General features: G+C 40.7%; 1 long non-coding RNA gene across 3 annotated transcripts in view; it reads right to left on the bottom strand.

Annotated features, from left to right (window-relative positions):
* Positions 1–15,542, bottom strand: part of LOC133767603 (uncharacterized) — a 371,079-nt gene extending 355,537 nt beyond the window's left edge. For all 3 annotated transcript variants that reach the window (XR_009866897.1, XR_009866898.1, XR_009866899.1), the window contains exons 1-2: positions 15,501–15,542; positions 14,293–14,372 (exon numbers count right to left, since the gene is read on the bottom strand). This is a non-coding gene — a long non-coding RNA (uncharacterized LOC133767603). The remainder of the gene's footprint in view (positions 1–14,292; positions 14,373–15,500) is intronic.
* Positions 15,543–27,655: the final 12,113 nt, after the last annotated feature.

Below are 27,655 nucleotides of genomic sequence, written 5' to 3'. Positions count from 1 at the left end.
ATTTAAACCAACTTTAAAACCAACAGGACAAAGAGAATCGGTGAGGAAGTATGAGATGGAAAGAATTCGTAGGATTGTTGAACATGTGAACAGAGGGAAGGCTGAACCCTCCAGGCCTGTGTGATAAGTGCACTTGCTCCACAGAACCTTAACAAGATTCAGACACCAGAGCCACTAGGCACCTCTAGAAGCCCAAGTGCAGTCCAGAGCTGAGGACAGGACTGGTTAAATTCCCAGATGGAGATCTGAGACAGCCCCCCTCCCTTGCCTGAGTCTGCAGAACCGGGGAACTGAAACTATCCTGCCTAAACTTGGTGCAGAACACAGAAAGCTTACTCCAAAAAAAGCTGAACCTGAAAGGTTCAACCCAGCAGGGTTCAGGGTAGGGCAAGGTGTCACACAGGGCAAGGCAAGGAGATGAATGAAAGCCTACCCGCTGGAGGGTGAGTCTCCGTGACTCGTTCCCCAAAGTCGGGAAGTACAGCCCCTATGATAGGAAACTACCAGATTCGTCTCTTGGGGATGGTGCTTGATGCCACGGTTAAGACACTCTAGGGGATGCCTGCCTCCATGGAGGAGTAACTGGGGTCAACACCCAGCTCTGCTCCAGATTCCAGCTTCCTGCTTGCGTGCACCCTGGGAGGCAACAAGCTGTGGCTCAAGTGCTTGGGTCCCTGCCACCCATGGGAGAAACACAGATTAAGCTCCAGCTCCCAGTATTGGCTTGGTCAGCCCCAGCTGTTGTGGACATTTGGGGAGTGAACCAACAGATAAGACATGAGACATCTCTCTCTCTCTCTTTTTTTTTTTTTTTTTTTTTTTTTTTTGCTATCTCTCTGCCTTTCAAGTAAATTAAAAAAAAATAAGTAGAAGTTTTAAAGTTAAAAAAAAAAGATTCTTCTCTGAGAAAACAGAATATTTCAACAGGAGAGTCCTACAGATAGTAATCTTTGGATGTCTCACATGAGACGTTGGGTTCCAGCCTACTGAAGGCTGCCACCAGCCAGTGCTGTCCAGGCACAACAGACTTCCCACCAGCTCTTTAAGACCTGCCACTCTTAAAACTACACATGGATATGCGAGGAGCTGCACACACTCGAGGAAGTCCTCTGACATGAAGACAGTCTGGAGCAAACAGGAAAAGACGGAGGCGTGAATCAGAAGAACTGGAGCTCAATGCAGTAAGCAGGAAAAAGCTGGAGGGGGGAAAACTGAATGATAATAAATGCCTCTACAGAGATGGGAAGATACTCCATTTACACAGCAAAGCGGGCAAACAACTTTTTAAATGTCATATTTAAGTAAAAGGATTCTATGGTATTATCCTTTGTACAAGTTTGCATATTTTAAATATCCTCAATATTTTTTGAAAAAAAAAAACGCTAAGTAGAACAAAATTTAAAAATATAAATAAAAAATTTTCACAATTTTCATAGAACTTATGATAAATGAAGAACAAGGGCAATAAAGTTCACTGTTTATATGAAAAAGGAACAATAAGAAATTTTAAGGTCTTCAGGTTAAAATAGCTGTGAAAAAGTAAACAGAAGGGATTTAAGACAAAACAATAGAGTTCAAAATAATGTATGCTGTGTACAGAACTGGAAGAGAGGAGATGGTAGGTTCCAAACACAAAGACAAAAAAAATGGAGATGCTGATTGCCTGATTTGATTACCCAACAGTACATATGTATTGAAATAGTGATTGGTACCATAAAAATGTAAAGTATTACATGTTAATCAAAAAATTTTTAAACAAAAAAATTAAAGACAAAATCAGGGATTCTCTCAGCATGTGGAAAAGGAAGAATTAGAAAGTATAAAAGAAATCCATCTAGAATATCTGATATCTTAATAACTAGTTTCCAAAATATGTTAACCCTCCAGCTATCATCTCACTTCTGTTCTTCCCTGTTTAGCATAGTCCCTTAAAAGAGAGGACTAAACCTACTCTTTCCCAATTTCTCCCCTCTTAATCCTTTCCAATCTGATATTCAGCTCATTACTCCATAATCATTTCCCTCATTTCTAGATGTGGGCAATGCCTCTACATACAGTTCTTAGATCTCTTGGTAATCTACACTCATTCCCTTGGAGTATCTTCTCTAGTCTCATGGTCATATGGACCACCTCTTCGTTACTGACTTCCACATCTATAGCTCCAGCCCAAATGTGCCCCCTAAATATACAGACACAAATGTCACACTGCCAATTTACATCTCAAGTTGAGATGTTATGGGCAACTCATACTCCCAATTCCCTGTTCTAAACTTCTGACTTACCCTTCTCACTTCCTTTCCCTTCCCTCCCCTAATAAAAACTTTCTCCTCCTGTACTTATCTCTTTTATTGTTTTTTTGGCAACATTTTTTTAGGCTTGAGCCAAAACTTTGATGCCATCTTTCCTCCCCTTTTACCTTGCTCCCTAGATATGATCTGTCAACAAATATAACACCTCTATGTTCAAAACATATAAAGAATTCAATTGTATCCCACAGTCCTTACTATCTAACCTTCAACAGTATGAGTTTGAGATACTGTTTGATTTTTTAAAAGTCAGAAAAGTTACAGTTAGCTAGACAAATTGCTAGAGAAAGAAAAACAGAAAATACTCAAATGGCAACTCCAGTTGCCCTTGGAAAATATTCTTTTTCATGAGGGACAGAGCAAACTCCCATTTAGCATGGGCTTTGATCAATATACATTTATGTATTAAAAATTACAATTAAGTTTGAAGTGGAATGATTGACAACCGTGTATGCAAAATAAGAGCAATGGTATCTTAGCAAAAATGGGACAGCAGGTGTGTAGAGGGTGAGCACGTAGATGAGAAAGGGTGGGAAAGTAGTTTGATGGTAGATTATAAGTCACGCAAACGACTTTGGACTTGATACTGTGGGACTTGAGGAGTCAACTAAGAGTTTAAAGCAGGAGAGAGGTGTGTTGCACTACAGAGAACACTTTAAACGGGGAAAGCCCTGGCCAAGGGGCAGGGAGTTCTTTTAGGAAACCAATGGAAAAGTCAAGTAGAAAGAAAGAAGCTCTGAACAAAGTATAGTAGAAACAGGGGAAAGAAAACAGACGCATTATTTGTTCATTGAAACCAATCTCCAGCATGAGCCGCAGGGGAGAGGTGAAGGACAAGAGGAGCAGGAAGAAGCCAATTGTCCCTCTTGGATACTGAGCATATGGCATCACTCTTGGGAACAGGCTACCCAGGTTCTGTGTAATCAGGTCTGAAACTCTCCAGAACAGGCTTCTGTCCCGATGACAAACCCATCACGCTGTCTACCAACTCTGGTCACTGGTACTTCTTGAATATTTTCAGTGAACATTTATGATTACAATTATACTTTTTAAAATCACTCTGTGGGTGTAAGTTCCTGTGAAAGTGACCTCTTACAGGAAGAAATAAGTATTCTTAAATACTAACTCCTCCTTACATGACATTTCTTGCCTATTAGAAACTTGTGCTCTTGCCCGTACGGAGAGGTTGTTTCTGGCCTTCGCATCTACAGCTAGACATCATTTCCCCTCTTCCATATTCAGCACTCAGTTTCTTCTCCTTTCATTCCACCACCTACACTGCCAGAAACCTTCTCTTCTCAAACTCCATTTTAATGTTATTCATCAATCAAAGATCTTCAAACTTTTCCTACTCTATAGAAAACAAAAAATAGATGTACTCTGTGTAGTACATCTCCTACATCATTCCCATTAGTCTTTTAGCAATCTAGAAAGGAAAGTAGCATCATTGTTCTCAGCCTATGTATAAAAGGGTCAGAGGGAAAATAGCAATTTCTGAATCAAAATTAAATATTTTCCTTCCTTTTTAGCTTCTATTTAGTCTGTTATCTAAGGCTCTTCAAAATCAGCACACTTCCCATTAATCTCTACTGAAATACTACTTTTAAGGGAAAGATTCTGAACCCCACTGAGGTCTACTCTGATTTCCTAAGTAGCATATGTGTACCTAAATTCCCACAAATGTTTATAACATTTTGCATCTATGCTTATGTGGGTTTTTTGAAAGGGAATTCAAAATATATATCAAATTATTGAAAGTATCTATAGCCTTAGGAAAGTTAAGAATTCTACTCTGCAGGAAAACTTCTCTGGGAGATGGAACCACTCTCCCCACTCTGCTCCTCCCTGAGTCCTTCCATAATCTTTGGATGACTTCCCCACAAGTCAACTTTCTCACACCAGGTGACATCTCTCTTCCTCCATGTAGCCTTCACAAGCCACAGTGACCAATTTCTTCTCCAATCATTGAGCACTCTTTTCCTCTAGTCACTAATGACAGACCACCTGGTAACATTGCTTGGGTCTCTATATTCCTGATTACTAGGTAACTCTGTCTGCTACTTGCTTCATCATTTAGATTTTAAGGATCTAGGGTCTTAGACTTCCTTATACTCTGTGTGGCATGTTGCCCAGAGCACCACATAGCATGGATGCTCAATAAATAATCAGTGATTTGGTTTCAGACTAACATCTTACATTTCATAAATGTGCAAGCACCATTGAATGTTTATTAAATGCCTACAATATGCCAAAGCCTACCATGGAGGTAGACACTTGGGAGTGCTCCTCACCCAAGAAAGAGTACCAAAACTGACCATGGCTCAATACTCACAAGAATGTAAGAGCAAACCACATGAGGGAAGGCCCATTTACCAGATGTTTAACACATTTAAAAGATATGACTTAATGCCCCACTGATTAAGGATACTAAGGGAATGAGAGCTGAGGGTACCAGGAATAGAGAAAGTAGTTGCCCCACAGAAGAATCAGTCGTGTGATGAGAATTTAGAGTGCCTTCTTTGAATCCTGGTTAGAATCCACCTCCAATCCAGCCTCTTGGTAATGCACACTCTGAGAGGCAGCAGATGATGACTCAAGTAATTGGGTCCCTGCCACCCACATGAGAGACCTGGATTGAGTTCTGAGCTCCTGGATTTGGCCTGGTCCCTTTCTGACTGTTGTAGGCATTTGAGGATTGAACCAGCACATTTTCTCTTTCTCTCTTCCTTTCAAATAAAAAAATGAAAATAAATAAATTTTAAAGAATAGTCACATAGGGGAGGTGACACAAATCAGCCTTCCCTTTATTATACAGACAGATCTCAAAATCTGTACATGCATTAGCTTGCAATAGCACAACAAACACCTGCGTGAGATGTATCATGAGGCATAAAGACACTAATAGGACTGCAAATTTAAAACATTACAATAACAGACTGGCAATTTTTAAAAAAATGTAAAATGGACTTCTCCATTTTAACCTCTTCATGACCACATCAAATTTCTGGGTATATCCTATACTATGCTAGTAATTGGGGAAAGAATGCTATATACTACTTACCTTCAAGATACTTTAAATCCAGTTGGTGAAGCAAAGTTAGATACATAAACATGGACCAAAAAGGTAATAGATATCAGAGGGCTACATGAAAAAAAAAATACAAAGGCTCTAATTATCTGAGTGTATTTGATATTCATGAGTAATTAAAAAGACTTTAATGATATAAAAATAATACTACAAACTCCAATACATACATGTATTAGCCAGCTTTTTTGTTACTGGACCAAAATACTGAGAGAAGCTAACTTAAAAAACAATAAAGTTTTATTTAGCTCACAGTTTTGGAGATTCAAGTCCAAGATCAGGTGGTGCCATTGGTTCAACCTTTGAGGAGTGTGACAATGCTAGAGCATGAATCAGGGGAGGAAGAAGGATCATGTAGCAAGATAGGAAGAAGAGAGAGTCTCGGCCCCACCCAGGCTTTTACAACCAACCCTATTGTGAGAACTAACCCCTGAGGACCCACCCTCTGTGACCTAGAGATCTCCCACTAGGCCCATCTCTTTTTTATTTTAATTTTATTTTTTAAAAAAGCTTTTATATAATGAATACAAATTTCACAGGTATAGCTTTAGGAATATAAAAGTTCTTCCTCCCATACCAGTCTTCCCACTTCCACTCCCATCCCACTTGCTACTCTCTCTCCCATCCCATTCTTCATTAAGATTCATTTTTAATTATCTTTATATACAAAAGACCAACTCTATACTAAGTACAGATTTCAACAATTTGCACACACACACAAGGTATAAAGTACTGTTTGAAAACAAGTTTTACAGTTAATTCTCATAGTACAACTCATTAAAGACAGAGGTCCTACATGGGGAGTAAGTGCACAGTGCCTTCTGTTATTGATTTAAAAATTAACACTTATTTATGATGTCAGTAATCACCGAGGCTCTTGTCATGAGCTGCCAAGGCTGTGGAAGCCTTTTGAATCCACAAACTCCGTCACTATTTAGACAAGGACATAAGCAAAGTGGAAGTTCTCCCCTCCATCCAGAGAAAGGTATCTCCTTCTTTGACGGCCCCTTCTTTCCACTGGGATCTCACTCACAGAGATCCTTCGTGTAGAACATTTTTTGCCACAGTGTCTTGGCTTTCCTTGCCTGAAATGCTCTCATGGGCTCTTCAGCCAGATCTGAATGCCTTAAGTAGGCCCATCTCTTAAACACCATAACCAGATTAAGTTGCCACCTCTTCTAATTATACCACCCTGGAGACAAAGTCTTAAACACGTCGGCCTTTGGAGAATGTTCAACATCCAAATATCCAAACCACAGTATTCCACCCCAGGCCAACAAAAGTTCCTGTCCATCTCATGATGCAAAATGCATTCGTTTCATCCCCAAGAGAGCACTGCTCAAAATTCCAAAGTTCAAAGTCTCATGTGAGACTTAAGGCATTCCTCCAGCTGTGAGCCATAAAGAAAAACACAATGTACACACTGTATATACTTCTAAGATACAATGGTGGGACAGGCACAGGGTATACATTTCCATTCTGCAAGAGGGTAATAGGCAAGTGGAAAAGATTAATTGGACCAAAGCAAGACCAAAACCCAGCAGGGCAACCATTAAATGCTAAAGTACCATGTATAACATCCTGGACTCACTGTGGTAGGCAACCCTCCCAGAGCCTAGGCAGCCCTATCCCTGTGCCTCTGCGGATCATGGCCCATGCTTTAGTTCTGCAGCTCCACTAAACATTGTCCTGGTAGAGACTCTGCAGCAGCTCTGAGCCCACTGGTCCACTTGGCATTGCCCCAGTGGGGGTGTTCTATGACAGGTCTCTACGTGGGCTGTCAGGTTATGAGACATCTTTTGAAATCACAGTAGAGACCTCTATTTCTCTCCAGCTTTGTCTGTCTCTGCTGTTTTGTGAGTCTGCACATAGATGTCTTCAGTTTTCCCAGAAGGATGTAGCACAGGGCTGGTCACTTCACTCCCTAGGGTCTCCACACTGGTTCCACTCTCACAGCTTCACTGCACCTTACCCCACAACCCTGTCATACAACTCCACCTGGCCTCCTGAAGGCTTGCCTTTGAAATCTCGGTGGAAGCTGTCATGACCCTAGAACTTTGACATTCTGAGCGCGTGAAAAACCTACACCATGTGGACGATGCCAAGGTCTGCTGTCAGCACCTGAACACACTTTGCTCTGACTGCAGCCATGGAGTGAGAGCCGCACTGGCTGAACACGGGGAGATGAATTGGGAGGCAGTCTTGGGCAAGCTCCTGGAAAGTGCCTGGGGATTTCAAAGACACAGTTTTGCCCTTCCAGGCCTTTGGACCTCTGAAGGGAAGGGCAGCCTCAAAGATCTCTGAACTGTCTAAAGTTTTTCTCCAGTTGGTTTGCCCACTAAAACATGGTTCCCTCTTACCTGCGCTATTCTATCCAGCAAAAATGGTTTCTCCACCACGCTCTCCCATCCTAAACATGTGTTTTTATTCACTCCTTCTCCAACCACACTATGTATTTTCCACATCTTTCTGCTCTGCTCCCTTTTGCTGCAGAGTTTCTTCACAAAACTGACAGAAGCAGCTAATAATACCCATGCTACGGTCTGAAGACTTTGCTGTTTTGAAATCTTCCCTGCCACATAATCCATCATCTTCAAGTTTGGCCTTCCACAAAGTCTCAGGACATGGACACAATACAGACAAGTTCTTTGTCATGGTCTAGAAAAAGTAGCCTTTAGTCCAGTTTCCAATAGGAAACTCATCTGAATTAGAGACTTCATCACCTTTCCATCAGCGTTTTACTCGCAACCACTTAGACAATCCCTAAGACATTCCAGCTCTTTCCTAGGCTTTTAGCCATCTTCCAAGTCCTCCCCAGAATCACCTGTAACTCCTGCTTACAGCACTTAAAGCTGCTACCGTAAACTCTTTTTACCTTTTGCAGTATCTCAATTCCAAAGTTCCTTCACATCTTCAGGCACAATTAGAGTAATGGTTTCACTCCCCATAGCAATTTTCTGTATTAGCTTTCTATCACTATAATGAAATACTCAGGAGAAGCTACCTTTACAAAGAAAAAACTTTTATTAAGCTCACAGTTTTCAAGGCTCAAATCCAAGACCACGTGATCCCATTGGTTTGGCCTCTGACTAGAGTAGCAATGGTGGGATATGAAGTGTGGGCACATGGTGAGCCAGGACACAAAGAGATTAGCAGGAACCAATCAGGGTTTTAATAACCAACCCACTTGCGGCCGGCGCCGCGGCTCACTAGGCTAATCCTCCGCCTTGCGGCGCCGGCACACCGGGTTCTAGTCCCGGTCGGGGCACCGGTCCTGTCCCGGATGCCCCTCTTCCAGGCCAGCTCTCTGCTGTGGCCAGGGAGTGCAGTGGAGGATGGCCCAAGTACTTGGGTCCTGCACCCTATGGGAGACCAGGATAAGCACCTGGCTCCTGCCATCGGATCAGCGCGGTGCGCCGGCCACAGCGCACTGGCCACGGCGGCCATTGGAGGGTGAACCAACGGCCAAGGAAGACCTTTCTCTCTGTCTCTCTCTCTCACTGTCCACTCTGCCTGTCAAAAAAAAATAAAAAATAAAAAAAAATTAAAAAAAAATAACCAACCCACTTGCAAGAATTAACTTCCAAAGATAAATTACTATGATCTAAAGACTCACCTCCTCAACCCCATGGGTTAAGTTTCCTCTTTCCCAAAATGCCTTTACACAAGGGCCCTTGGGAGACATTCAATATCTAATACCTAAACCATTGCAATGGATTCTGTCATGCTACATATATATTCTTTTCTAGATTATATCAGAGGAGAGAATCATAAGAAGCATTGGCCACTGATAAGCATCTCCTGAATCCCCTAAGTCAAATGGCCCTAGGATGAAAACCAGTGTCCAATCAGGACAGAATGCCTTCATTCTGGACAATATTTAACATAAGTTATTAATACTGAAGTTTATAAAAAATTATAATATTCATGGGGCTAATTTAAGTTGTATTTCAGGTTACACAAACTTTTAGAAAGTTTCCTAAAGCAGTGTTTTCATTGTGTTAGAACCAGGAACATATAATTAGATGGACTAATTTCACTGGAAGTATTTCAAATGGCCTTATATGAATAGCTCTTTAATTTATTACCATTTATTAAAGCTAGCTTTTCAGAAAAAGCTTTCCTGTTGCAGGCAGACTCTCACCAACTGATTTTCTTTAGATAAAAACACCTTTTTATTCTTAAAAAGTAACACATGTTCATGGTAAAAACTTTTAAAATGGCCCAAAGGCATCAGCATATAGTAAAATGCTTCCCTCCCCTCCTCATCCCATCACTGCCACCCAAACACATCTCCCTAGAAATAACCAAGGTTATTGTCTATCCACAGATAGATGAGTGAACTCCAAAAGGCTCACAGAAAAATGGGAAAGATAAGTTTACTAAAGTACAAAACTTTTTTGAAATCTATTCATATGGGGCCAGTGCTGTGGCAACAGCAGGTAAAGCCACTGTCTGCAGTGCCAACATCCCACATGGGCATTGGTTTCAGTTCTGGCTGCTACACTTCCAGTCCAACTCCCTGCTAATGGCGTGGGAAATCAGTGGAGGATGGCCCAAGTGCTTGGGCCCTGCAGCCATGTGGGAGACATGGATGAAGCTCCCGGCCTCAGATCAGTCTAGCTTTGGCCACTGAGGCCATTTGGGGAGGAAACCAGTGGATGGAAGCTCTCTCTGTCTCTCTTTCTCTGTAGCTCTGTAACTCTGCCTTTCAAATAATCTTTTTTAAAAAGGAATCCATTTGTATTTTTCAATAATATACATAAAATATATTTTCATATAATGAATATTTTGAAGACCCCTCATACTATTTATGCAAATACAAACATAAATAGGTATATTCTTTCATTCTACATGAATGGGATTGTATTGTGTGTATTTTTTATAATTTCATCTTTCCAACTACCAATATGTCATGGTCACCTTTCCATTTCAGGGACATAGAGCTGTCTCACTTTCAGTGGTTACTTAGTATTCCATTATTTGAAGTAGCATGATTATTTAACTAGTCTCCTATTAATAGACATTTATTTTTCATTTTCTCTAGTACATTAACAAAGCAAAAACAAATCTTGTCCAATATCTGTGCATGTGTACACATTTTAAGGGTAATTTATAGAAGTGAATTTATGGGGCCGGCTCCGTGCTACAGTGGGTTAATCCTCCACCTGCAGCGCTGGCATCCCATGTGGGCACAGTTCTAGTTGTGGCTGCCCTTCTTCCGATACAGCTCTCTGCTGTGGCCTGTGAAAGCAGTGGAAGATGGCCCAAGTCCTTGGGCCCCTACACCCATGTGGGAGACCAGGAGGAAATACCTGGCTCCTGGCTTCTGATGGGCCCAGCTCCAGCCGTTGCAACCATCTAGGGAGTGAACCAATGGAAGGAAGACCTTTCTCTCTGTCTCTCCCTCTCACTGTAACTCTACCTATCAAATAAATAATTTTTTTAAAAAAAAAGAAATGAATTTACTATAAAATACCTATGTATACATTTTAAATTTTGTTAGGTTATTCTCACCAAGGTTATTGTGCCATTTTTCAATCCCACTAATAAAATAAGAGAGGTCCTTAAAAACACAAGTCCAGTAGCATAGCTGAAAAATCTTCAAATCTTGCCTGTTTTCTATAGAATAGGTTCAAAATCCATACCATAAGGTTTATAGCCCTCTCTAGTTTCACTTCAATTTAATTTTTGAAAATTATTATCACCTCCCATTTGACTGAGTTGAACTTCAGGAGAAACACGAACCTTATGCAAATGTTAACTGTTCCCTAGGGGAAAATGCACTTATTCTTATAGCCATTCCAATTCAAGAAAGTGCCATAATTTGATGCCTTCCTGGCTTTGCCTGCACTATGTCACTTCTGTATCATTCATTCTTTGTTACAAATCTGCAGGTTGTCTGGTGGCTGGACACCTCTCCAACATCATTGTTTTTCTTTCTGTTCTACAGCACATCAAACACACTCCCGTTTCCTCACCCTTGGACTCGTCCTGCCCTGAGCTTAGAACTTTCTTCCCTCGACAGCCACATAACTCACTCTCTCACTTCACGCACATCTCAGCTGAAATGTTTCCTCCTTAGACCTTCTCTGACCAGATTCATCAATCAGACTGGAAAAAGAGGACCACAGTATTAATAAGTGAAGTTTACAAGAAATTGGTTTTGTCATTTGTTGCTGACTTGCAAGGTTTTCAGGAAGTGGTACAAAGCCAAAATATTAGATCATGCTAAGGAAGTTGGATTCAGTGGACAGAGAAAATATTGAAAAACTGTTACCCTCACAACTATAGTACTTACACCTGAGGAACTCATTCAAGTCAATGGTTATCTTGGTTATTGAAAGGAAAGAAGCTTTAAGTACTCAATATCAACATTTTAACAGATTTTAGATCATGCAAATGACATAATTGCCACTGCAAGTGAATGTAGTCATGACCTTGAAGATCAGTTACAAGCACAGTTGCAAGGTCTCAGGAACTGGATGTGCCAACTGATGGCATTTCAAGCTTGTGCTATCTCATTGATTTACCCAAGGCTTAAAATGGCAGTGTACAGTCATTCAGAGCTTCAGGTGGCAATAAGAGAAGCCTGTCCAGTAATTTCCTGGGCTTGAGTGAGGATAATTGGTCATTTTCTGTTCCACTCATACTCACAAGGACAGTCTCCTTTCCCTTTTATGAACTACCCATAACAGCAATAGTGACCACAAGTCCATTTTTCTCCTCTCCTCTCACTCCCAACCTCACTCAAGCAATCTTCAAGCAGTAAATGCTTTGTTTAATATGTTTGAACTCATTATCTAACATATTTCATTATTTCTCTATACAACAGTATGTGTCTACTACAGAAGTAAATTATAATTAGTGCCTGATACTGCACATTACAATTGCATTCTGCATTCAAAGAAATATACTAATGAGTGCATTATTAAATAATTAGATTGTTGGTTTTATAAATGCTTTATATCATGCCAAATATCCCTTAGGGATAACTATACAAGTATGTAAAGCTGCTATAGTATTATTTGGAGAAATGGGATACACTGGTAATGCATTATTTTTTGTATTTAAAACAATGAAATATATGCCATGTTTACCAAAAACTTACATGACCCACCAACATACATCCGTTTAGATTACAGACACCCACATATATATGATTTATATGCATGTGTGTCTATACATGTATTTTGTGTATGCATGCATATATGTGCATATACATACACATACATGTATAGACACATATACATACATAATCCATATACATACACACATAATGAAATATGTTACATAATGAGTTCAAACATACTAAACAAAGCATTTACTGCTTGAAGATTGCTTGAGTGAGGTTGGGTGTGAGAGGGGAGGAGACACACATACATGCGTAGTCCATATACATACACACACACATCTCCTTTGCAGTATCGTGGTATAGAAAAAAATCAAAGCAATTTCATCTCTTCACAGACTCTCAACTTCATAAGTGATAAAATGGCTATTCAAGGCTGGGTGTTTGGCCTAGCATTTAAGATGCCACTTGGAACACTTGTATCCCACATCAGAGTCCTTGGGTTCAAGTTCTGCCTCTACTTCAGATTCCAACTTCTTGTTGATATGCACCTAGGAGACAGAAGGTAATGGTTCAAATATTTGGCTCTCTGCCACACACGTTAGAGACTTAGATTGAGTTCCTGGCTCCCAGCTTTGGTCCAACCCAGCCCCAGCTGTTGCAGGCATTTGGAAAGCAAACCAGTGGAAGGAAATGCATACTCTCTCTCTCTCCCTCTCGAACAAATTTTCCAAAAATGGCTATTTCACATAATATCTACCTGATGCTTTTTCCAGAGATTACAAGTAGTAAAGCACACAGATGCCCTAGCAATGGGACTAGCATATAGTTGCTGGTCAAAGCATTTCTACTTCCTCCTAATGCTCACTACTAACTCTTTCCCACTAACTGTGAATTCCTGAGTCCAGGATCAGGGCACACCCATCTCATGTTCTCAGAACTTGTCAAATCCTAAGCACTTAGTCAATGCTTGTTGAATTCAAAGGAATTAAGACAAGGGCTCTTAAAAACTAAAGTACTAGTCATTGGGCTTCTAAGAGTTTTCTGATTTGCTTCCCATTACGTCTAAAATTGATGTAAGAACCTTATTTTTTAGGTTGCTTGAGATATTTTCAAGAAGATGTCACAGAGAAAAGATCTACTTTTCTTTGATTTTTCAAATGTATTTTGTACATGACAATCTTCTAAATAGAAGGTGTTGTTCTTAGTGGCAGTTTTATTTTGGAGTGGCAATTTCTATAATATCCCTTTACAGGTACAAATTTGTTTTATATTTCCCCAAGAATAGAATAAAATATGGATAATGTAGAATACAGATTAGAACTAAATTTCTAAATTAGAAACTAAATGTAATCTTTTATCTTTTCAATTTGCTTATAGGAAAAATCTTTTATTTTCATTTACAACTCAAAATTTTTATCAGCCTTCATCATTGTAATTTTTTTTAATTAAACCTTTCATTCCTTTATTATTCACTAGTCTTTGGTGCATCTAGCTTTCACATTTTAAAGCAGTACTTGTTAAGAAAATAGGCAGAGGATACCATAGCACTATCATATGTTTCCCAAACTTAGACCTTAATTTCAATTACACCCATGCAAGGACAAAATATAACCCTAGAAAATGTGAAACATATGATCATTATAGTTCCAAGATTGGCCAGATCGCAATCAACTGGAACTTCCTTCTACCTAATTTAAATTCCATTTAGAATTACCCATGATAATTTGACCCAGGTCTCTTCACAAAGTACCATTATCTTAGAGTTTACAATTTCATTAACCTCTGTGATTAGAAAAGAGAGGATTTCAAGCCTCCAGCTTGATTACCATGAGCTATGATGGCTTCCTTTGCATGGGCTAAACTTATTCTCCTTGTACTCCAAATTCAGTGCAACTTCACACAATACCTTCACAGAAAAAATATCATGAAGAAATCTTAGTTAAATCAGATTCTGTAGCAGACTGGCAGAATGTTGATTTTTTTTTTTTTAAATCAAAACTACTAAGTCACAGAGATTATTTTGAGCAAATTCAGATAGAATTGATAAATTAACTAAAAATCATTCTAAACCACATAATACTGACTTATCTGATTGAATAAATCTTAAAAACTCACTTTCTTATAATCAGAGAAAGAAAAACATTAAAGCTGGTAGTAACTTCTAAAATATGAGCTCAAGCTTGGAATAATGAAGTGAGAAGTTTTAAATACTCACGAGGGATAGCAAAATTGCAAAATCTAAGATAATATGAAGAGATTTAGTTCAAACTATCAATATGGAATTCAAATTTCAGGCTCGGATTGCATTCTGGTAACCCATTATGGATTGCAGTACATCTAAATTCGCCATGTGTGATTTTAAATCTGACATTGTTTCGCTCATCAGGATGAGAAGAAATATTTAAGACATGGAGTCCAACCACTGGAAAGATATTTAGAATTCTTTGCTTTTGCAGGTAGAATATCAGCTTCTAATTTTGCCTTAACTACTTTTTGAAAATAGTAATGATAATCAAAAGTTTTCTAAAATTTTAAAATATAATAGGGAGATATTTTGAATTCCCATACCTGAGTATTATTTTTTTAAAATCTCACCTTTTAGCAATTTTAGAATATCTACTCTGTAATTCTTAGAACAGCCCCAAGGAAGCAAAAATGGTATCTATCTTACTTCTGGTTCTATCTCCAGCAACCAGAGTAATGGATAATGCTGGCTAATATTATGTGTCTAAAACATTTGTTGAATGAATGAATAATCATATACATGTACCAACATAATAGATCCCAGTCATTCACTAATAATGGATCCCATTTGTTCAAGAAAAAGAACTAGATGAGATGATGGACATGTTAATTTGCTTGACTGTAATAATTACTTCATTATATCAAGATAAGAATACCATGTTGCACACCTTAAATATATACAATAAAAGAAAAAAAAATGAACTAATACTTGTTGGATACTTATGTGTATCCTACAAGACTATAGTCCTAGGCCACAGGGATTCAGCTATGAAGAAAAGGAAACCCTTACCCATTACAGTTGGTCTTCTAGCTGGGTGAGACAATCAAGCACCACAATCAAGCAAAACAGAGGGAGGGTTGGTTGGTAACAAATGCCTGGTAGAAAATTAAACAGGGAAGGCAGATAATGGGTGTCAGGTCGAGGGAGAACCTTGAAATGTTTACGGTAAGGGGAGGGGAAGGTCAGTGTGACTGCAGCACACAGAGTCAAGGAGAGAGAAGACAGGAAACAAACGGCTACTGGGAAGATTTTACTCAGCGAAACTGGGAGCCATTGCAGAGCTTTGGGCAGAGACCCAACTGCGTCCAGAGCAGAATGAGCAGAGCTGCAGCCAGAACAAGGAGATCGGTAAAGAGGCAAGCTATCTCCAGCACTCAGTAAGGATGACGTGCTTGTGTGTAGAGTTCATCCTGTGCCAGGCAGTGCCAGGCTGCTGTGTGTATTTAATATTTCTACATTCTAGTATCTAATTATGATGTAAATATGGTTTTTGCCATCTTATAGATCAGGCCACTGAGGCTAGTGATATTAAGCTAACTTGCTCAGAATTACTTCATCAACCCATAGCAGATGCAGACTCAAATGTAAGTCTATTAACTTCCCCACTGTAATGCCATTCTGCATTTTCATACATATTTATTTGTTAAATCTAGCATGAATATGTATATCTAGAGATTATGACAGTATCCACTTTAGGGTTGATGTGGCAATTATAACAAGAAACTAACCTATTATTCTAGCTCTGTTCTCTTTCTCATTAGGCCATGAACCTATATACTAACAAAATCAACTAATTGTTTCTTAAACATGTCTGAATTTGGACCCGCTTCCATGGCTCACTTGGCTAATCCTCTGCCTGCGGTGCCAGCATCCCATATGGACACCAGGTTCTAGTCCCGGTTGCTCCTCTTCCAGCCCAGCTCTCTGCTGTGGCCCAGGAAGGCAGTGGAGGATGGCACTTGTGGGAGACCAGGAGGAAGCACCTGGCTCCTGGCTTCAGATCGGCGCAGCGCCGGCCCTAGCGGCCATTTGGGGTGTGAACCAACGGAAGGAAGACCTTTCTCCCCTCTCTCTCTCTCTCTCTCTCTCTCTGTAATTCTACCTGTCAAATATATTTAAAAAAAAAAAATCTTTAAAAAAAATGTCTGAATTTTTCCAACTATCTCCTAATTATAGGTTTTTAGAATTAAAAGAGAACTTAACCAACCTGACATTCAAGACAGGAGCTCTGTCTATACCTTGCCTGATAATAGGTCATTTGATCTCTGGATATTTTCAAGTGACCAAAAGAGTGCTCATTGTTGGCTAAACCTGTTCAGGTGCTCACATGAGACCTTGCCTGGGGATTCCCAGACTGTTGCAATAGATCTTGCAAGGAGCTGGCCACATTACAAGTTTGGGCCCAGGGCAGTAACGTTCACATTATAGAATTTAGTCCATCAGCCAGGCCTCTTCATGATAAAGAAATGTAATACTAACAAAAACTGGGACTTAGAATGCAAAAACAAAATTCTGCTCCTGTTGCATTAGGATTATTAGGTATATAACTTAATATGCTTTAGATTGCAACTAATTCTCACTTTCCTCTATCACTCATGGAGAAATTCACTGTTGGAAGGACGGACACATGGAATCATGAGTTGTAAGATTAGAATCTCGGCCGGCGCCGCGAGTCACTAGGCTAATCCTCTGCCTGCGGCGCCGGCACCCCAGGTTCTAGGCCTAGTCAGGGTGCTGGATTCTGTCCCAGTCGCTCCTCTTCCAGTCCAGCTCTCTGCTGTGGCCTGGGAGTGCAAAGGAGGATGGCCCAAGTCCTTGGGCCCTGCACCCGCATGGGAGACCAGGAGGAAGCACCTAGCACCTGGCTTCAGATTGGCAGCCACTTGGGGGGTAAACCAATGAAAAAAGGAAGACCTTTCTGTCTCTCTCACTGTCCACTCTGTCAAAAAAAAAAGATTAGAATCTCAGCCTGTATTTACTGCAATTTAGGTTTGAGTTCAGAAAATGGCTCTCAGCCAGATCATATTACCACTGGGAGCAATAGCTCTCTTCTATGTCATGACACTTTCAGTTCAACCCGGGGGTGGGGTTGTGGAGGTGGACTATAGGCTAGAGAGGAGAGGAGAGGAAAGAACAGTGTAGGTAGACACTATGGAAGCTCTGATTATATTGTTATATTGTATACTGTTATGTTATATTACTACAGTCAAGTACTTGAAGCAAATAAATTCATAAAGAGAAGATATTTATTTCATCTCGTGATTTTGGAGGTCCATAATGCAACATCAGATGGGATCCTTGGTTCAGCCCCTGTGATGAGGTTCTTGCTTGGCAAGGACCCAAGGTCATACAGAACATTGCAAGGGAGGAAGGAGTTTGCCTCTCTGTGTGTGCGGTCTCTTGCAAAGTCATCAGGGTTTAATCCCAGGAGCGCCATCCTGATGATCCAATCCAATGCGATCACTTCCCAAAGGCTCCACTTCCAAACACCATAATTGAATAAAGTACCCACGTTGGTTAATGTAAGACTGCTGGGCCCAAACCTTCAACACATGGGCCTCTGGGGAACATTCAACACCCAAACTAACATCCAACCATAGCACCTGGCATTGTGGCACTCTGTGGTGGTCTCAAGATAGAGACCACCATCCCAGAGTTTGGTAAGAACATAATACAAAAAGACTTCCAAAGAATATATAAAACAAAATTCAAATTTGTTCATTTTGTCACGAAAACTTTGTAAAATATATGCAATTTTTTTTTCATGACATGCATTGTCCACGAACTTTTTGAAGACTCATCATTCTAAAGGCCGGAGACAGAAGACAGGCTGCTGCTATCAGTTCTGTGATTTTTCATAGAACTTCAGACAACAAAGTCATGACTGTAAAAGTCCCTCATTTCCTTAACTCTCCATCTTCCTCAATTCCTTGGCTCCAAAGCTTGGGCACCAGAAGTTTAAGAAGAACAAGATGAGAGCACAATGAACAGGTAATGTTTATAACCCACACACACACACACACACCCCAAAACCAGAACACCTGTGGCCACCTGAGACACATCAAGTGACTTCAGGAAAGCCAGTCAGCCACCCATTGTCTTAAGATCTTCAGATAAACCAGGCATCTTCCAAAAGTCCATGAAAAATCTGTTAGGAAAAAGCTTTGCCTGGACATCAATTCCTTGGCACAGAACAAAACATCTTGTATTCCCCTTTTTTTTTTTTCCATGAATTTCATGAAATCTCTTCCTACAATTAAAATTAAAAGCACATCTTCTTTTACCCAAAGATCTTTGAAATTCCGTTTTTGCACTCTCCCTGTGTTTTAGCAGGAAATCTTTTTGGCATATTAACTTCAAAACAACGGAACAGAATTGAGAGTTCCGACTACAAATCTGCATTACTGAAGGAAAGAGCTCTGCATGGTAGCTTCTCACACTGTTATTACACAATGTCATGTAACAGCTCTCTGCTTAAAACCTCACCCCAGACTACGGCCTGAGTCACAGGAAAAACACGGGGAGGGGACGGTCCTCGGCTACCTCCGAGGCCGGGGCTATGGAACAGGATGTGCCTCTTCCTTGAGGTGACAGGTTACATACTGAGAGGTTTTTTTTTTTTTCATCCCTATTGAAAACATCTCCTTCGCTGCCAAACTATATGCAAGGGAAAGAAGCAAGGTCTGCCCTCCAAGGCTCCTTGGAGACTGAAACCAGAGAATAGCCGGACGTACACGCAGTCTGAAAAGTCTAAATTAAACAATGGCTTTACAAGAGCACCTTCCCATGTGACTTTGAATCAGAGCAAAGGGAAGTTCACAAAAATCAAAGCAGTAAAAGGGATCTTTATTTGGAAAGTACTCATTAACTGGGCAAAGCCGAGCTTTGAGAACTGGATCTGTAAGGAAAATCCTCCTGGCAATGGAACCAGGGCTTTGATTTCTACTGGCTCATAAAATAAATAATTATATCCACTTACAGTTCCGTATTACCTTTCCGTTCACAAAGTGCTTTCTCGTATATTCTTTTACTTTATCTTCACAGCATTCTTCCTCGGTACTGAGGCCTGATTATCCCCTGGCATGGGTTAGGAAATTGAGGCTCGAAAGGCAGACAGGATTTCCTCAAGGTCACATAGCTATTGAGCAGCAGAGCCCAAACTGAATTGTGGTCTCCAGACTCCCACTTAGGAGCCCTTCCCTCTGCTGCGTCTCTAAAGTTAGTAAGCCATAATTCCGGATTATCGTATCTAGTTATATGCTCATTGGGAAAATTCTAAAAAGCCCCTGGTTACCCAAGAGCTTGAAAAAGAGGCCAGACTTGGAAGGAGGCAGACTTCAAGCTGTTTTCATATGTTCTCTGTGACAATGGCAAGACTCCAAGGTACATCTTGAAGATAAACAAAATTTAAATAAACTTTATTTTTGACTTGCATAATAGCAATATCAGAGCCTGAAGCCACTGCATATCAAGAAGCTCTGTCAATGAAAAACAAAACAATCTAGTTCCCCAGTCAATTTGTAAACTTGAAATAAGCTTTTTTCCAAGTTCCTCTCTCAACTGAATTAAATATTGGAAATTGACATGCTAAAAATAGTTGAAACCTTCTTGTCGTTCCTGGAGTTGGATTTTCTTTATTTGTACAAATGTGAGCTATGCGAAAGCAGAAAGCTCTGTGGGAGGGTCACCGCTTTGGTGGCCAGAGATGCTGTGAATTGTGGCTCTAGCCAAGTGACCTATGGAACAAACTATTTATTTACTGAGTGCTTTATGCAAACAACACTATCACTGCCTGTTTTCCACCCTAGCACAGAGGAAGAGGCAACCTGGAAACATCTAGACTTTAGAAAGAAAAAAAAAAAAATCAGTATCTTTAAGGAGAAGCTCAGAAGAATGTAGACTCTTGGAACCCAGAAGTCCTCATTCCCTGCAGTTGATCACAATCTATCAGGCGGCCTTTTTCAAACAAGCAAGAACACTGACTGATGCTAGGGGAGAAAGCCTGTTTGAGATGTCAGTCATGCCTACCGCCCACAACCTATCTTCAGAGTTCATCATTCCATTTGTACCAAATGACACCTACCACCTAACCCGATGGGAATATAGCAGCCTATGGAGGATCCATCCATAATTCAGCAAATCGGATTCTCTAGCCTGGGAATGTAGACTATATGGTCAGCAATTGAGATACCCTAGTAGGATGGGAATTATTTGTGGCTACAGCTGATAGGGACACACTAATAAATATAGAATCAATGACAGGACAGGACCCATTCAAGAAAAAGCTACCTCCAAGCAGAGCAGCCATGAGGAAAGTACTAAATATGAAAAACACAGCTTAACAGACTAGCAGGAAAAAATAGTCAGGAGACCAGTAGCTCAGTGAGAGAAGGAAGTGGATTTAGGTCCTGTTTTGCAATCCCACTGCCTCCCCTGTGGTGCTGTATTTCAAAGAATTGAATGTAATAAACATATATAAAAAAGAGACCAAAGATTAGTTACATAAATAAAAATCAGTATCAAAAATCCAAAAAACAAACTACAAGTAATATGAGTGAGGACTGAGAGAAAGCAGAGAATGGGCAGGAAATCAGACATGAGTGAGGATAACTGGAGAACTCCTCCAAAAGAAATCAACTAAATCAAGTTTGGGAAGAAGGGAGATATGATGGTTGCTGGGAGAAAGGTGTTTATCTAGAAAAAACATCTTTAAGGAAACAGCAAAATTCATGACCACTGAATGTGCCTTCAAAAACAAGCTAGTAAAATAGTCTAATCTTTCAAAGAAATGAGAAAGGTTTTAAAATAAACTCATTTTACATCATTTTTAGTCTGATGAAGATTTTTAAATTATTAGATTGCTTTGAAACATTTTTCCAATAAAAGAAGTAATTTTTCACTAGTTTTGCTGCTTTTGAGTCCAAAAATCAAATGTGTTCCTGGCATCTGGCTCACCACAATCATTTTTCAGTGAATTGTGTCTTAACATGTTCAAGTTCTGCTTTTGGGACTCAACATAGACATGCTTGTTTACAGCTTAACCACAAAAGAAAAAAATTTTTCTTATGACAAAGATTCAACTAGTTATAATGCATGACAACCATTTAATTTGATATTAGCTTTCCTAACTTTTTTTTTTTATTTGAAAGGCAGAGAGAGAGAGAGAGAGAGATGTCTTCCATCTGCTGGTTCACTCCCCAGATGGCTGCAATGGCAGGAGCTGCACCAATTTGAAGCCAGGAGCTTCTTCCAGGTCTCCCATGTAGCTGCAGGGGCCCAAGGAGTTGAGCCATCTTCTACTGCTTTCCCAGGCCATAGCAGAGAGCTGGATGGGAAGTGGAGCAGCTGGGACTCAAACTGGCACCCATATTGGGATACCAGCGCCACAGGTGGTTTACCTGCTACGCCATGGGGCCGGCTCCCTAACATCTATTTTGAAACACCTTCACAAAAATACATATATTGTCTTAAATTCCATTGTTTGCTTTTGCCTTAGGAAGAAGATACACATCTCATAATATTAAGGCTATGTCACATGATTTATACAAAACCATAGGAGAGTCTTAAAGCACTGACCATGTTGGACGTCTATGTTATGCTACACCCCCAGCGTAAGAGGAATTGTCAAATCAATCAAGAGTTCCCGGCCAAGTAAGAACAGGTGATTCTAATGGGAAGCACAAAAAAATCGATGAGGACAGCTGTTGTAAGACAGAGTCTTCTTTTAGGGTTGCTAGAAAAAGACATCATAAAAGCCCTAGTGAAACCCCAATGCAACTTCTAATATCTTACTACCGTTTTGTGAGGGGTTAGAGGGAGTTCAAACTTACTGCATAGGTACTTGAGGCCATCCCTCTGCTCCATATTTATGGAGCCTCTATGATGTGCCAAGTTCAGTATCCATTGCTGAGTAAGAAGCCCTTTTTGTGGCATTTACCATCTAGGGAGGGATGAGGTCTTTTACATACAATTGCTTCCTTGCATCATCCTCATTCACATCCCTGTGCCTTCTAAAATGCTGCTGTTCCTCCACTCAGGATGGTCCCCCACACACAAACCACATATGCGCACGCACAGGGGCACACACACAAGCATAGCTTCTTTGCCTAGTTAGTTCTAATTCCTCAAACCTCAGTACAACTATTACCTACCCTCGCAAGCTCATTCCTAATACCCTGCTTCTGATTCTGTACCCCACCCCAGGCTCCATATGCCCTGTTCACGCTTCTGTCAAAAAACTTGTCATAACGTATAATCTGTGATAATAACGACTTATTGTGGACCTCCCCTAAACTGGCAGGGACCTGGATCTAGCACAGTACTTGACACACAATAGGTGCTCAGTAACTATTCCTTAAGTGAAAAAAATAAATGAACTAGTAAGAAGCACTGGGGGGCAGACAAGCTACAAAAAAAGAAACAATATTGGACCTTGAAAACACTAGTTTTAGTTAAAAAAAAGACTAATTGGCAAACAGGAAGAAAGGATTATTCATCTCACATTGTCCTAGGAGTTTGGGGATCAAGTCTATTTAAGATTTGAGTCTCTTAGGAACATTACAGACTGCCCTTCACCAACTCAGCACTTTGATTTTGCCTGGGAGTATAGTCAGTATCTTTTGACGATCACTAATGTGCATACACACACACACACACACACGCAGAGTTCCTAATCTTTTCCTTAGATGAATTTTTGGGGAACATAACACACACACAAGGTATCACTCAGCAGATGTTCTATTGAGGAATTAAAAAAATAAATAAAACCTTTAGTTTCAGGGGAAAGATCCATTTTAATCATTACATAAGTGTGAAATTTTAGCAGATGGTGCTAAATAACTTATCATTTCTCCCAGACCTGGCTTATGCCACCTCATGTTGGTCCACAGCTGAACAGTCTGGCCTCCTCTTTTAAATGCAACCCAGAGATATATTTGGCATTTCTTTGACATTGAGGGAAAGGCTTTAGTTCACGCTCAAGTTGCTGTCATACAACCTGAACTACAAATGAGCAAAAGACCATGCAGCACTCTGTCACTGTCACCAGAGGCACATGTCAAGTAGAGAAACTAGAAGAAAGTGCTGCTTTTCCATCTTAATGGGCCCTAGCACACTCCAAGTCATTTGGATTTGGATCTGTGTGAAAGAGATAGAGGAAGTACTGGCATGGGGGCATGGGTTAAGCTGCCACCTGCGGCACCAGTTAGAGTCCCAGCTGCTCCGTTTCCAATCCCCTCCCTGCTGCTGCACCGCAAAGAGCAGTGGAAGATGGCCCACCCATGTGGGAGACCAGGGTGGAGTTCCTGGCTATTGACTTTGGCCTGGCCCAGCTCCAACCACTGTGGCCATTTGGGGAGTAAAAGAGTGGATGGTAGATCTGTTTCTTCCTGTCATTTTGCCTCTCAAATAAGTAACATAAATCTTGAAAGGGAGGGAGGGAGGCAGAGGAGACTGGGAAAGTGTCTCTGGGTAACTGGAAGCAAGCAGGGAAGAGTCCAAAGGTACAAGTCTCTGACAGAGTTTTGAAGATGGGACATGCAATGAGCTTACTACACCTGGACTTCTTTCTCATGTACTGAATCATCAGAAATATGACTAGCACAGAATAGGACTTGTGCCACCTACAATCTGAGTCCAGTTACATCCGACCAACCTGATTGCTAGCCTGATCAATGGACAAGTTCACTGACAAACTGCCATAAAATCTCTCATCTCTGAGCTTGTTTTCCTGAAGGCAGATGTCAGTCCAATGCCAATCTGTGATCACATTTTCAGTAATTCTCATCTGAAACTCGGTTTCTTTCTTTTTTTTTTTTTTTTTTTTTGGCTCACTTTAGGGGCCAAGCAAGTGGCTGAAATTAACTAGTGATGATTTGTTCATAGTCTGCTGGCAATGGTCAGCTTCTTGTATTTTGCACAAAATATGCTGAGGACAAAAGATAGTTCAACAAGTGACTGACCTTCACCCCAGTTAGAATGGCTCAGGGAGTGCAGTGGAGGATGGCCCAAATCCTTGGACCCTGCACCCCATGGGAGACCAGGAGAAGCACCTGGCTCCTGCCATCGGATCAGCGCGGTGCACAGGCTGCAGCGTGAGCCGCGGCAGCCATTGGAGGGTGAACCAACGGCAAAGGAAGACCTTTCTCTCTGCCTCTCTCTCTCTCACTGTCCACTCTGCCTGTCAAAAAAAAAAAGAAAGAAAGAAAGAATGGCTCTCATCCAAAAGACAAACCACGATAAATGCTGGAGAGAATGTGGGGGGAAGAGGTACCCTAAATGCACTGTTGCTGGGAATGTGAACTAGTACAACCATTATGGAAGACAGTATGGAGATTCCTCAGAAATCTGAAAATAGACCTCCCATATGGCCCACCCATCCCGCTCCCGGGAATTTACCCAAACAAAATGAAATCAGTATATGAAAGAGTCATCTGTACCCCCATGTTCATTACAACACAATTCTCAATAGCTAAGATGGAATTAACCCAGATGTCCATCAGTTGAAGACTGGATAAAGAAAATGTGGTAGGGGCAGGCGCTGTGGTGCAGCAGATTAAAGCCCCAGCCTGCAGTGCCAGCATCCCACATGTGCACCAGTTCAAGTCCTGGCTGTTCCTCTTCTGATCCAGCTCTCTGCTATGGCCTGAGAAAGCAGTACAAGCCGGCTCAAGTCCTTGGGCCCCTGCACCCACATGGGAGACACAAAGAAGTTCCTGGCTCCTGGCTTTGGATCAGCTCAGCATTGGCCGTTTGCAGTCATTTGGGGAGTGAACCAGCAGAATGGAAGACCTCTCTCTCTCTGGCTCTACCACTCTCTGTAACTCTGTCCTTCAAATAAATAAAATAATTCTTTAAAAAAGAAAGGAAGAAAAAAAGAAAATGTGGTATATATACACTATGGACTACTATTCAGCTGTAAAAAAAAGAATGAAATGCTATCTTTCTCAACAAAATGGATACAACTGAAAACTATTAGCTTAGTGAAATAAGCCAGTCCCAAAAAGACAAATACCATATGTTTTCCCTGATTTGTGGTAACTAATAGAGTACAAAAAAAAAAAATGTAGCGTGTGTGAGTGAAATTGCCAGAGATTTGATCAGTTTATAGCTTATGCCTATACTCTTGAGGAACCGTGGTTTTTCTACTTACTACTTGTTGAATTCTTTATTTAATGGAGGGTTAAGCTTGTTGTCATAAAATAAACTCAAAGTATGCCATTGTAAATATTAAAAGAAAAAATAAAAAAGGAAGGAGGAGGGAGGGAGGGATGGGAAGTATCAGTATGCTCTTAAATCTATATACGTAAAATTGTTCATCTTACATAAATTCAAAAATTTTTTAAAAAGAAAAGGATTGCAGGGCCTGTGCCATGGTGTGGTAAGTTAATCCTCTGCCTGTGGTGCTGGCATCCCATATGGGCGCCAGTTTTAGTCCCGGCTGCTCCACTTCTGATCCAGCTCTCTGCTATGGCCTGGGAAAACAGAAAATGGCCCAAGTCCTTGGGCCCCTGCACCCACGTGGGAGACCTGGAAGAAGCTCTTGGCTCCTGGCTTCAGATCGGTGCAGCTCTAGCCATTGCGGCCAATTGGGGAGTGAACCAACAGAAGGAAGACCTTTCTCTCTGTTTCTCCCTCTCACTGTCTGTAACTCTACCTCTCTAATAAATAAATAAAATTAAAAAAAAAAAAAAAGGATTGCTTAGGGACGGGCACTGCGGTGTAGTGTATTAAGCCACACCCTGTGAAGCCAGCATTCCATATGGGCACCAGTTGGAGTCCCGGCTTCTCCACTTCTGATCCAGCTCCAGCAGCACAAAATGGCCTACATGTTTGGGCCTCTGTCACCCACATGGAAGATTTGGATGAAGCTCTGCCAACCCTGTCTGCTGTAGCCATCTTGGGAGTGAACCGCAGATGGAAGATTCTCTCTCTCTCTCTCTCTCTCTCCCTCCCTCCCTCCCTCTCTCCCTCCCTCTCTCTGGAACTCTGACTTTCAAATAAATGAATAAATCTTAGAAAAATTGAATTGCTTAGAACTCCTTGATGGTGAGCAAAGCAGACCCACCTATTTGCTATAGCAATAGCTGTATTTTAAGGGCATTTGTCTAGGAAATTATTAAGAAGAAAAATACAAAACCAGTTGGGAAACCATGCCTACCAAGATGTGTAACAGCTACAGGGACTATGTCAGGAGTAGCAGGATAGGACATTTATCCTGCCCCCTTAGCTGTTTATTTTTTCTTACGTGTGCACAGTCATGTACACTCTGTACCTTGAGTTTCCCAAACTTAAATGTCCTGGATAATAATTAGTAATTCACAAAATTTGAGGAAATATTTATGCAGATAATAAATTTAAAATGCTTTTTCCAGTCTATCCTAATTCTTTAATAAAATACCTAGGATGACAGAAAATGACTGACAACAAAAATGATTTTGCTCGTGCCTCCATAAACTAAAACTGGCAACCTATTACAGAACCTTTGTGGATTTCTACTTTATAACAATGGAGCTAGGTTTTAGAAACTTAGGTCTACCCATGCTTTATGTGTTCAAACATGATCTCTAATCCACTTAAACATCTGAAGATGAAAACGTAGCAGTCCCTCAGTTCTCTGCCTACTCTCTCCTTACTGATGGACTATAGTCCTGCTCCTATCTGGCATCTGAGATAGCTAGAATGCATGTGCTCTTTACCCTGGAGCATCCTAAAACCATTCAGAGACCAACTGCAAGGAAAAGTAACTAACCACTCCAGAAATTGATGGGTTCCATTCTGGCCATTCATGCCTGGCACTGTACCATCCAAGAACTCTGCTTTATAATAGGGTTTTCAAAAGATCACCAAAGAGTAGCACCATGAAGTGGTTTTCAAAGAGATGTTGTGAAAACAGAAGGGGAAAGATTCATGGCCCTTCCTTGGATGTTCACAGTGCTTGCAGCAATTCTGGATAATTCTGCAGGAGGGAATTACATATAAATGTTTTATCCATCATTGCGTAAATCCTCTTGCCTTGAAAATAGATTTCTCTCCTAACAACTTAATATCTCACATAACAAACATCTTGCAGAAAACTCATTGAGAAAATCTTGTTCAGAGGAGCAAGAGTAGGGCTGAGACCAGGTCTCTTTACTGTACAGAGTGTTGCCCTAGACAAGAGCTAT

This window comes from Lepus europaeus, chromosome 10 (genome assembly GCF_033115175.1).
Source record: "Lepus europaeus isolate LE1 chromosome 10, mLepTim1.pri, whole genome shotgun sequence".
Classification (NCBI taxonomy): domain Eukaryota; kingdom Metazoa; phylum Chordata; class Mammalia; order Lagomorpha; family Leporidae; genus Lepus; species Lepus europaeus.
The sequence above is the reverse complement of the archived record's forward strand: the minus strand, read 5'-3'. Positions and strand labels throughout refer to the sequence as shown.